Below are 12,300 nucleotides of genomic sequence, written 5' to 3'. Positions count from 1 at the left end.
GAGTAGTCGTTCGCGATTGATAAATAAGGGAAAGTAGCCGAAGCCGGTGGTGGTTCGAGTTCAGCGAGCGCGAAACTGCCAACTTTCGTCGCTGGATTGCGAGCTGCAGCTGTGTGTGTGTGTGTGTGTGTACGTGTGCGGAAGATAAACTTCTCGCGACCGAAAATTTACGGCCGCGCGACTGCGACGTGATTTTCCTCTTTTATCCCGGGATTAGGAATTATGACCGAACGCCCCGTTTCTTCCACTTCGAGGTTGGATGAAAGTTTTCTCGGGTAACGAGGGGGTGGGGTAGTATTTTTTTTTTTTTTTTTTTTTTTTCTTGTTGATGGGCCCAATAGGCGCGCAGAGCGTGAAACTACTCAAGTTTATTAGAACAGTGTTTCTTCTTTTTCGGGGCGGACAAGCAAACGAGCGTCGGGGAGTTAATTTCCGCGCGTCGGAGGGGACGGGGGCTTGGCATTAGCCGTTCAATGAGCTATAAATAATTCGAGTGCTTATCCCGGCCAACTGTGCGTACGGACCGAGGTCGAGTCTCTTTTCCTCCCCCTCGGCATTACCATAACAATGGGGGTCGCCCTCCCTTTTTTTTTGGATACCTAAGCTTGGAGCGTGAGGAATCACCTCCTTCTCTCCTCTTGGCGTCTTCTTTTTTTTTTTTTTTTTTTTTTTTTTGTTCAATATTACTTTTCTTCTTTGGGAAACTGATCGGGATTTGATGTACACGTCGTATTCGGCGAACGGGGGAAAAGAAAAAAAAAAAAAAAAAAAAAAAAAAAAAGTTTTTTTGTTGGTGCTACTAAAAAAGCCATCAGTTATACCAGGGAAGGTTTGATAAATTGCCTTCCAGCTCATTTGATAAATTTGAGCGATGGGGATTTTTTAATGGCGAGGAATTTTTCTGTTGCTCCATTTATAGGGATGATTCGGAACATCACGGGGTGTACATGGAATAAAAGCGTGGGATAGACTGCACGCACGACCTTTAGAGGTACGGAAGTGGGTGTGATAATGGAGGAGGTCGTCCCGCCGTTTCTCGGCTTCTTCAGGTACGAGTGTGCGAGGCGCAGAGTTAGGGCGCGACGAGGAGAAGGAAGAGAGTGATTTTTCTTGATAAGAGGCTGCCTGTCTGCCGCTCACTCTAATGCTTTTCCGCTGATGGTTGCACGTGGCAGGTGGGGGCTTTCTTTCGGCTTTTGTACGTAAACGGCTCATTAGTAGTGTACATCTTATTTGCCAAAGAGGAGCGTGACGGATGGATTGTACTTGGGTTTCCAAAGTTCAGTCGATTCGGACGTAGGGATAAAACGGAGATCCGAGAGAAATCTCACGGCATTTATCATAGCAAGCAATCGATGGCACGGATCCAAGGAGAGATTACCCTGCACTCGCCGTCGTGTGAACTAATTTCTCTCGCGGAGTAAAATTTCATCTGTTAGCCATATTAATTTTACTTGGCTGGGACTCTCACTACGCGGTATCTCATTTGGAATTTTGCAGCATAGTGACTGAAAAATACGTTTCGAGAGATGGTTTTGATGAAATTCACGTCGAAGATGCAATAAAATTTTTCTCGTTACTCGTAGGGGGTGAGCAGAAGCAGCGGTAACCAGTCCTTTTCAGGGCCACCGTGTTACAACATCGATTTCAGACTTTTAATCACTCTGCTGTGCATTGGCTTCATTGACATGTAAATTTGGCCTCCTGCGAAACAAAACTCTGAAGATTAGAAAAAAAAAGTTAAGTAGACAATACCGATTGGAAGTTTCCATAAAAATTGCATATGAATAAGTCATAACGACGGACCGGTCCTTTTAAGGGCTAAAGCCACCCAATCCAGTGTCGACGACTACTCCACTCGTATCGGGTCCTAAAATTGGCTTCACAAATAACGCATGCATATGTATATATTCCAAGCCAAGTAATTTCAATCATCGCACCCGAACCAAGAGTTTTCCACCCCATTTCAACACGTCGATCATTCGCCCATAAGGAATATGGGATCCATACACAGCCCACCGGTCTCTCATTTCGCATTCGTCTGCAAATTTGCTTATCCGTATAAATTCCAGGGGCCCGGGAAACGTCGAGGTCGCCGAAAGCGAGAATCGGGGGCACGAGAATGTCGCGGAGCTTTTGTCATACTGTCGCACACGTGTACACACACACGGGCGCGGGAGCCCTGTACCCGCATACGAGGTGGAGTACAGGCAACGAGGCACCAATTAAACGTATATGCCTTTGCTCCATCGGAAACCCACTCGTGGAGACCCTCCGTTGCATTGTACGTATGCACCGCCACGAGAGCGGATACGTCGCGTGCGAACCATATAGGTAGGGCCTTTAGAGTCTCAAGATCGCAGAGACCATACGCGAGTTTGTCATTACAATGCAGTCCATTATTTTCGAGGATGACACTGCAAATACACGTATTTCCATACATATAGAGCCGCTCGCATTGCTTTGCATTATTTCCAAACCCGAGTTGTATATATCCCCGGCTGTATACGTTAGGGGGTGTACTTTAAAAATAGCAACGAGCCGTTTCGCTCGTCTTTGACATTTACGCGCGATCGACGTTTTGCCACGGAGGCTTTGACGATTAATCGAGCAAATGTTTACCAACGATGGGCCAATCAAACGGCCCCCTGGACGTACAGGATTGTGTTTGGACGCGGGTGAAATGAGGCGAGGTTTAACGGCAAATAACTATACGATCGACGCTGAGCATATACGCCGAGTGGTCAAGTGCCCATTAAATCTGCACGAGTACGTACAGCTTTTCAATTATATATGTTGTACTCGGCCGCGGATGATAATGATGAGGGAAACAGAAACAACAACCCAGTAATCCTTGTATGAAATTTGAATAACGTACGGATGTAACGCGAGTACATTTCGAGGGACGAGCGCACATTTGAATAATCATTAGCGAGCGCGTCGCGGTGAAAGTAACGTTGGTGCACATTTTGAAAAACAGCGAGTTTGAAATTCATCCAAACTGACGCGCGAGAGAGAGACGTGAATTATTTAATTGCTCGCAATTAAACGCACCGAGTAGCGGAAAAATAACAACGAGTTTACGGCGGTGTGTACGGATGAAAAGAGAGAGAGAAAAAAAAAAGGAGGATGAGCTTTTAAATGCGTCGGGTGGCTCGATAACTCGCTCATCATCGCTGACTCTGCGGAGCTCCGTATATCCGTCGACCCGATTACTTGTATGTATATACACCCCGGCGTGGTTTTCCTAAGCAATATTTTCCCCGCGTTTCCGCGTCTCTGGCTCTATTTTTGAGCTCAACCGAGGGGGAGGCGTCGTTTATTTTTCAGCCGGTGCGCGAGTTCTTTTCTCTTCTCTAGGTTTTTTTTTTTTTTTTTTTTTTTTTTTTCATCCTTCACCCCTCGTGCCAGCTCTTCCGCGGAGGCGGGATTTTTTCCTCGCCGGGGGGTGGAGGCTCCTGGTGTACCTCGAGCTCGCGGAGAAAAGTTGGAATTAGGAATGATGAAACGGGGAGGGAAAACGGCTTTCGGGATTGACTGTACCTATTTCGCGGATTGGCTCGTTAACACTTTCTTTCGACCCACCGCTTGAGAAGGAGCTCTTTTACCTTATACGTGTAAGCCGTGGTAGCGCCACACGCACTTGATCGAAATGTTCAATTTTCAAGTTCGTATAGCTAAATCGATAAACTCCACCGAGAAAGTTTCCACTCTTAGATTAACCGCTTAGCTGAGTCCTGTACAAAAAAATACCTGCTAATTTTGAAGGAAGATCCACCGCACGGGTGTTTCGAGGAGGGGCAAAGACCGTCAATCAGGGGGGATAACAAACACCCGGAGAATCCCAATGAAATCCTCGCGCGCGCGAGCCGAGCAAAGTTGGGCGAACGAAGATTGAGGAAAAAAAAGTTCCCCTCCCCCTAGAGATCTAATTACAGATGCTCGGTCCGAAAAGAGGCTACTCGGACATTTCGCACGCGCTCTCTTATATCTTGCACATGAATAATACACGAACCAACGAAATAAGGCTTCGGAAGGAAAAAAAAAAAAAAAAAAATTGGAGATGGAGTGCGAAACATCTTCCAACAAAGAATAGAACCCATCGCTCTCTCGAACGGGAGGGCGGTGTCCGTCAGAGCCCTTTGCTCTTGGAAATTTTTTATTTTCCAGGGGTAGGTACTCTTCGCGCGTTGTATAATGGATCACCGGGGTAGCCGCGGGATTACCTTTCGAGGGACAGCCGGGCCACGCGTGTGGAAACTAGGAAAGAGATTTCCGGCGGATCGATCGAACAAGCTATTCTTCTTTTCATCTATTTTCCCGTTATAATGGACTGTCGCTGGAGGGACGCGCGGGTGGTTAATGATGGACAGGTGAAAAGGAAAAGCGTTTTGCGGGTACTATACCGATCGGTCGAGTGATTCATTGTCATGAACAACCTTGTTTCATCCACGTGTAAGATATACATTCCGTTTGCCGTTCCATATGTACACGTGTACCCAACGTTACCCACAATCTGCACGTACGGCAGGACCAAGCGAGTCTATTAAACGCATTAGGTACACTCGCCGCCCCTTTTCCCTCACCGCGTGCCACATATGATATTCGTGCACCCGGACTCTCGTTCCCTCCGGCGCATCCTTACGGCATATCGTCGAAGATTTAGAACCCTGTTTTTATTGTCCGCGTGAATAAATTTGGAAACCTTCCTGCGTAAGCTGGATCAGGAAAACGGAGGGGGGGGGAAAGGTGAAATTTTCAAAACTCTCCCTGTGACAAATAGCGCTCGGGATGTAAGCTCTACCTTGCGGGGACGCAGTCGTGCCCGTAAGCTGCTCGCTTGCGTTTTAAATCACCGAATGGCCGACAAGCGCGAGCCTCATAAATAAAACCCGAGCGCCATATGGGTACATATATGTATAAACCTTAACGCGTGTACGCGCTGAAAGGCTGTTACTCAAAAGGCGACCGACTACGCAACTCTTTCTCGATATCCCCAGGACGCGATATGCTTTTGAGATTTTTTCTCTTTCTCTCGATGTTTTTTCATTATACACTTGACACGTAAATCGTTCGAGAACAGTTTGGCCCTTTTTAAAATATACTTTGCCCCCCGACTGACCTCGTTAGCGTTGAAATGTCACGAAACGCAATTACTTTCCGCCCTTTGATCCGATGTAATATAGTTTCACGTCAAATGAACTGGAATTATTCACATTGGAAAAACTGCGGGGTATCATATCGCTTTGAAATGCAGACCCGCGCCCAAGTTGGTAAGTGTCCCTCGGAGTGTGTTCAAACGCCGAAAGTAGCACACCCGTGGAAAAAAGAGGGAAAAAAAAATAGATTCATCGAAGGTACCGTGAAACTTTGCTACGAGTATGCACGCGTATATGGATGTAAGGAAGCTGTAACTGAATTTCGAGGAGTTGCGAGCGAGAGAGGTGGTAATTGGAAAAGGGAAAGTCCGATAGTCGATTATTCGCATCGCGTGTGGGTGGAGGTAGTGATAGTGCTGCCGCAATGGATGGCCAATCGATGAAAAAGACGAACTGCGGCGTATCAAAGAAATACTCGGGGTCGGATTTCCCTTTAGGGGTCTTGGTGATCCATGTGGGAGGGACGGTCATTAAAACACGACGAAATGTATACTGGCCTCGGTTGATCGAGTTTTCATTCGGTTCTTTTAGTCGCAATTGGCTATATAAAGGAACCACCGAGCCAAGTGAAAGAGCCAACGTCTCCCGTCTGACCGTGTACGGACTGTTTCTACTTGCGTATTGCAGGGCGCCTTTTTTTTCACCACGTATTCGATAAATTGTACTACACGAATCCCTTGGAAACGCGTGAAAATACCCAAAAAAGACAGGAAACTTGTACGCGCGTGTGTGTGGATCACCGGTAAAGGTAATACGTCACTGAAGAACAAGAGACCGGGAGATGATTACGCGTGACGGAAGGTCGAGGTCGGGCGGGGGAAGCTTTGAAAAAGCAAAGTGTAAGAATACCCGCGATGGGGTCGTGTAGCTGACACGTGTACTGGAAGGGAGGTGAGTGGGCGTAAAAACGAGTGCCAACTCCCAGTCAAAGTATACATATAATTACCATGTAGTATAGATATACACGGAGTATACGTATACGCTGTGGACGTATATAATCCGGTTGTTGTCGCTTAATGACGACAGCACACATTTATATGGTATGTATATTGTAGAGTAACGGTGCACAGGTCGCACTTTTGATGATTGATTGTTGTTTTCGGATGGTGTGCATTGGTATATTGCGAACAAGGGGAGTGAGTTGGCTGTTGGCGAGCCACCGAAGGATGGGCCCTTTTAGTACTGCGACGAGTTTGTTTGAAACTTGAATTTATCGGAGCTGCCGGATACGAGGGTGATGTTCCATTGTCACGCGTGATTTCGCATGTTTTTTTTTCCCCCTCGATGGCCACACCAGGGGGAGAAGTACAATTCAATCGACCACCTACCTCCGACGCGCGTGTTCCGTAAATCTCGGGAAAATGAAAAATTGGCCCCGGAGCCGAGATAATGGCATCGGGACGAAAACGCAAACGCTTGTCCGCTCGGGTGCAATGATCTCGGGAGTACGGCCTCGGAAAAAACCTTTTTTTTTTCTCTCATCACCCACATCTCGACGAAAAAAAAAAAAAAAAAAAAAAAAAAAAAGGACTAGCGCCGTAAGAAACTTCTTCCATGTGCGACGTCGGATCCTCTTTTTCCCTCGAAATAATCAAGCAGCCAACAGAGTGCAGGTGGGTATACGTACGTATACACACGGCGAGAGCTCATCGGGCGAGAGCCACCCTCCGCTTCCTCGGGCGTAAAAAAAAAAAAAAAACAAAAATTCACTCGTGCACACCCTCTCTCTCTCTCTCTCTACCCCGTTCTAATGCTCCAAACACTCTCCCGAGCCACTCTCCGGATGTGTCGCACACATGTATACGTGGCAGCGAGGGATAGAACCTAGTCCTGCCTACGTAGGTACGCTCCATTATCGGGCGGGAGTCTATTAACAGTGTTGGGTACAAGCCTTTCCCGGTACCTATATATACATGTGCATACACGTAATCGGCCGCACAGAGCATAGCTGCGTTGTACACCAGGAAAACCATGCTTGGTATACCATATATTCGTGTACACATGTGTGCAGGGTATCCATTACCTCGGTTTTACTCTCTCTCTCTCGGGACGAGAGAGATTTACCCGATTGTGCGTGATGCCTATGTGCTAAACATACCTACATTGACGTTTGGCTCGATGAGTTTTATGTATGTATGTATGAAAAAAAAAAAAAAAAATTAATTACAATAACATAAAGTTGTTTGTGGCTCTTTGACGCGATAGCGCCCGCTCGTGTGTGCAGGTACACGCTCGAGGGAAGCTCGAGTCCTCGGGAATGTCTCTGTGCACGGGTATGGGACACTTTGGGAATTCCCTTTCTCGTCTCCGCCGTACGGGTATATGTGTACCTACACGTGGGGCCAGCGCGTGGCCCCAATGTTCTCGATGTCTCTCGAGCGTCCCCTAAAGTTGCTCGGAAGTTCGTGCCCCGTCCTTTCCTGGATACATACAACTTTCCGGGACTTTTCTCCTCGAGGCGATACTTATTTATTTTTTGCTCCTCTGTTTGCTATTCCTGGGATTAGTCGGGCTTTTTGGGCTAAAAATACCCGATAGGGTTCGAGTAGGATTGTGGGGATTTTTTGTTTCACGCCGACCGCAAAGGGGAGTAGTCTCCCTTGTGTTTGTTTGCGTTCGATTAGTGGTGGCAAATATTGAACCTCGAGCCTCTCTTCGTCTTTTGGCTGTATAGTCATCGACTGGGTGTATCTTTAAAAAAAAAAGTATCGCGTTTCCACGGGAAGATCCACGTAGCGTGAACATCATTTAATTCCCTCTTGTTTAAAAACCTTGTGTTTCTATTTTTTCAAAAAATACTCGTTGTTATTAAAAAAAAAAAAAAAATCCTTTCAATGTTCGTTTCGGAGGCGATGCCATCGTGTCCTGCTTCCTTGTTTTCGCCCCACATTCTTGTGATATCATTCCAAAGGATTCGCAAAACGAGTGCTTTGATGTAAAAGAATGCGGTTCTCGGTAGAAACATAATAGAGTCAGCCGCGCTTGGAGCGAAAGAATAAAAAAAAAAAAAATGGCAAAATATTTGAGCTCGCGTTCCCCACCCGGACTCGAGTTATAAAAATGTTTGGAATTAAATGAAAAGCACCAACAAACTAATATCGCTAATGGAACCTTTATCAAACTCGCGTCATTATACACCCACTGTTCCTCGTACCTGCGAGACGAAAGCAAAAAAAAAATATAAAGGGCAATTTTCCATCAGGATATATATATATACCTTAAGGGAGCAGCGAAGCTCGTGACACGATGATCCTATACATCAGTTTTAACGAACTAACTTGAAATCCGTCTTGACTATACCGGCTCACCACACCAATCACGTACGCACCGTCAAATGATATAGCCGTGCCATGGGGTGCACACACGCGTGACTGTCTCTCCCCTTGTCGTGAAATATGTACACTTTATCAACATTACTCATCCGACGACAGAGTCAGGACACGCGGGTATAATACAAACGCAAGAGGTAACGCTCCCTCGGTATAGAGTGCACCGCAAGACGAGAAAATCAAGTTGTTGCATTATATTGTTTATTATTTATTTCCATCCACCACTACGGTACATCGTGCCCATGGACATATACATATGTACGGAGGTACAAATAAAAAACCTAAGCGGCTTCATTTGCATCGTCGTCTTATCTTCGCAGTGTACACCAATACACGAGGTACGGGATAATATACACGTGCAGGTCTACCGAGGCAGCAGCTGGTGTTCTAAAATATAACGAGGCACGTACGTATATATGCGATCTTGGGCCGCGATACCGGCCACTTATATATATATACTCGGGTACTCCCGGCACACTTTGCGTGTGGCATGAAAAATTGCTTTTTTCGGTTCTGCCGCTCCCCGTCGAGATAACCACGACCACGACGACTGCTCTTATCTCTCCTTCCACTCGCTGGAATACAAAGTACGCGGGGCTTGTGATTTTTCTTACGTTTTATCTACAGCTACGAATGGTACGTGAACATCGGTGGAAGATTCAGTTGGTAGCGACATTTCCTCGTCAAATCATTTTCCAAAAGCGCGAAATTATCCCCCGTACGACTTGATCTCTCATGTATACGCACCCGAAGCGAAGCTCACGCAGGTATAAAAAAAAAACACGCCTCCCTCGACTGGATATAGCGGAGCGTAGGAGGAATTTTTTAATTTCACCGAGACTATGAAAGGGATCCGCTCCCTGAATACTAAAGTTTTCCATTTCCTATATCCCCTTGCATATCTCGGCGAATCATCTCGCACGCGGTGGCCCTCGTATACACCGCGACACGTGAGCTTTTCCCGGGGATATGCCTATACAGGCACTTACGCGCGATGCGCGTGTGCCACGCGAGCCCAAGGTAATTCACGCAGAATACGTTGGATATGGAATATAAGCATCACACGACGTATACGCGCCTCGGCAATAACGCACGAGGCCAAATACGGCTTATCCTCTTCCTCCCCCGTGCGTTTATTCATATCCCGTGCAAGCTCGCGTCTATAAAGTGCACCCTCCACGTGTGCTTTTACCTTTTTTTCCCCACCCCTGCCCGTGCACAAATATTGTTCTCCTCGCTGCTGCTCCTAGAAAAACCCCAATTGTAGGAGCGAGTCGATGGCGCGTAAAACCAACAGTTTATGTAGATATGTACCGCGTCCGTGGGTGTATGTACACACGTATGCAGTTGTACTCCCCGAAACGAGCGAAAGAAAACGAAGGATACAGGGTCGTAGGTTACAGAAGAAACGGTCTCTTTGGTATGTATATATATATATCGGTTGGGCGGCAAATTGACGTAGTTAATTTTCCCCGAGGACTGGTCATGTAGTTGGTAGGACTGTTTACCTCTGCTTTGTACAGTGGGAAGAGATGCGATGCAACTTTTCGATGGTAGTTTCGCAAAATTGTGGACGCGTACGGTCACGTGAAATCATTACGGGGTTGCAGTAGGGCAAACACTCATTTGGCTGACCATACGTTGATTTGCTTCACTTACGCGTTACATTTTGTCGTGTGACTCTAAATACACATGTTCGTCTACTCGAGCATTTTATTTTACACGAGAGATTACTTTTGGGTGGAAACACCAGCATTTTGTGGATGAAAAGGGGCAATAAATTGCGTTAGCATTTTTTTTCTACTCTCGCATACCTTTTAGTATTTTTACTTGACGCTAGTAACGGCGCGGAGCATGTTTTTAATTTATCCCCGCCTTTTTTTTTTCATGTGTTGTTGGTGTACTTGTGTGTCAGGAGAAAAGCCATTTATCAAGCTTATTTAGTAAATAAGGGTCCACTTTAGCGCTCTGTGTAATCCATTGTGCGCAAACTGCACCCCCCCCCCCCTCAAGTGTACGAGGCGATAAATCAATTAGTATTTTTACAGTGGATTTATTGGTTCGAGGAAATCCCGTAAAAATCAACGATGAATCATCCAAAAGTTAGTTTTAAACAAACGTAGATTCCACTTGTATTGGAAATTAATTAGTATGGTCATTTTTCCCTCGATATTGATAACAATGCGTGCTACACTCCTTGGTCATCGGTCGACTGTATAAAAAAAAGTATCTGTTCGCCATATTATTATTATCATTCCACTACCTCTCCATAAGCGATATGGCTTATTTACTGAACCGAACAAACGCCCATTGAAACAGCCATCCCGATTGATTATAATTAAATATTAATATTCTAGCTACAGCCATTTAAATACAGCTCGACATTCGAATCAGCATACAATCGGCATACTTAATTATCGTTTTGCTTTGAAACACTGTACCGTACACATTAAATGAGTATAGGTCACGCCTGACCGAAAATTGTCTTGTTCTACTGACTCGCTAACCCAAGCCTTGATATTGGCAAAAAAAAAAAATAAATAACCGTACAAATATTTTAATATCGAAAAAATAACACAAAACATATAATTCAACTCTCTAAAAGTCCCATTTCATATTTTCAGCTGCATATGTATGCCAAGGAAAAAGAAAAAGATCCCTACAAGCCCGTCCACCTACTCCCCCCCTAATCTTCTAGCCTCCCTTACTTTGGTCCTCGCGTGCATGCAAACTATCCTTTTTCCTCCGACCGTCCACATATTATACACGGGCCCGTTGGCCCGCACTGTTATTTTATTAAAAAATTCAGCCTGAAATCTCGCGTTACAGAGCCACGAGCCGTGCAGCCGGCGAACCGGAACGGGAGTGGGCGTGGAGGGGAGAAAAAGTGGAGCAGCGCCTATAGTCCACCCCACGAAGGAATAAGCAGCTTTGGAAAACCAACAACAACGAAGACGACGACGGATAAAAGAAAGCGGCAAAGGAGGGATAATGGAAAAGGGCTGGCGATTAATTACTGGCCACCCTGTGCTGGTGGAGTTTTCCGCTCCGGCGTTGATCCATTGCCAAGTGGTGGCGAAAAGCATGCAAGAATAGAGCGAGTGAAAAAGCCAACCATACACAGAGAGGGTGGCGAGATAATGACCCGAGTAACCGCTGGACTCGCGGTGGCGTGGAAATATCTCTGACTTTTAACGAGACTCGTTAACCAAAGACAGCAGACAGTCCTTCCAACCGTCTAGGGGTTGATTTTTTTTTGTTTTTTTTTTCCTTTCCAACAAAAAATTCCAAATAGGATATTTCGTAGTAAAGGGTAAGACGATGGGAATCGGGAGATTAGAACTGCCACTGTGCGACAGAGCAAGCCGGGGACGCGGAAAGAGGCAGTGAATCCCGACGTAAAAGCCGAGGGGATTTTGGAGGGGGTCATTCGATTAGCCGGAGGAGACAGAGGAGCCTCGGTCGAGGGGAAAACGTGAAACGCTTGAAGGGTAGATTATTACGTGTACGCGGTGGCGCGGGTCGCGGAGCTCGTGCGCTGCCTCGCTAATGTAGAATTTAAGAGAGATAATACATATACATGTGTGTATGTATATATATATACCCATGGATATAATTTAGCATTAAAATGTACAAGAATCTTCGTCCTAGTCCTTGTTGTTATCAATTCGAGTGTAAATAGGGCACGAGGTAGTTGTCGTTGGTACTGCTGCCGGAGCGCGGGTCGCGTTGGTTTTTACACACTGGGGGGTTGTGGGGGAGCAAACAAGCACCGGGACTCTGTTGACTCATTGTTTACTCGGCCGGTGGAT

General features: G+C 46.0%; 1 long non-coding RNA gene across 2 annotated transcripts in view; it reads left to right on the top strand.

Annotated features, from left to right (window-relative positions):
- LOC106641841 (uncharacterized) overlaps nucleotides 1-11,712 on the top strand; it is a 32,643-nt gene extending 20,931 nt beyond the window's left edge. For both annotated transcript variants that reach the window (XR_016293325.1, XR_016293324.1), the window contains exon 3: nucleotides 11,318-11,712. This is a non-coding gene — a long non-coding RNA (uncharacterized LOC106641841). The remainder of the gene's footprint in view (nucleotides 1-11,317) is intronic.
- Nucleotides 11,713-12,300: the final 588 nt, after the last annotated feature.

This window comes from Copidosoma floridanum, unplaced genomic scaffold (assembly GCF_036245765.1).
Source record: "Copidosoma floridanum isolate Cflo_tuat_1 unplaced genomic scaffold, Cflo_Japanese_pri ptg000029l, whole genome shotgun sequence".
NCBI lineage: Eukaryota > Metazoa > Arthropoda > Insecta > Hymenoptera > Encyrtidae > Copidosoma > Copidosoma floridanum.
Note: the sequence above shows the minus strand (reverse complement) of the source record. Positions and strands in the feature narration are given on the sequence as shown.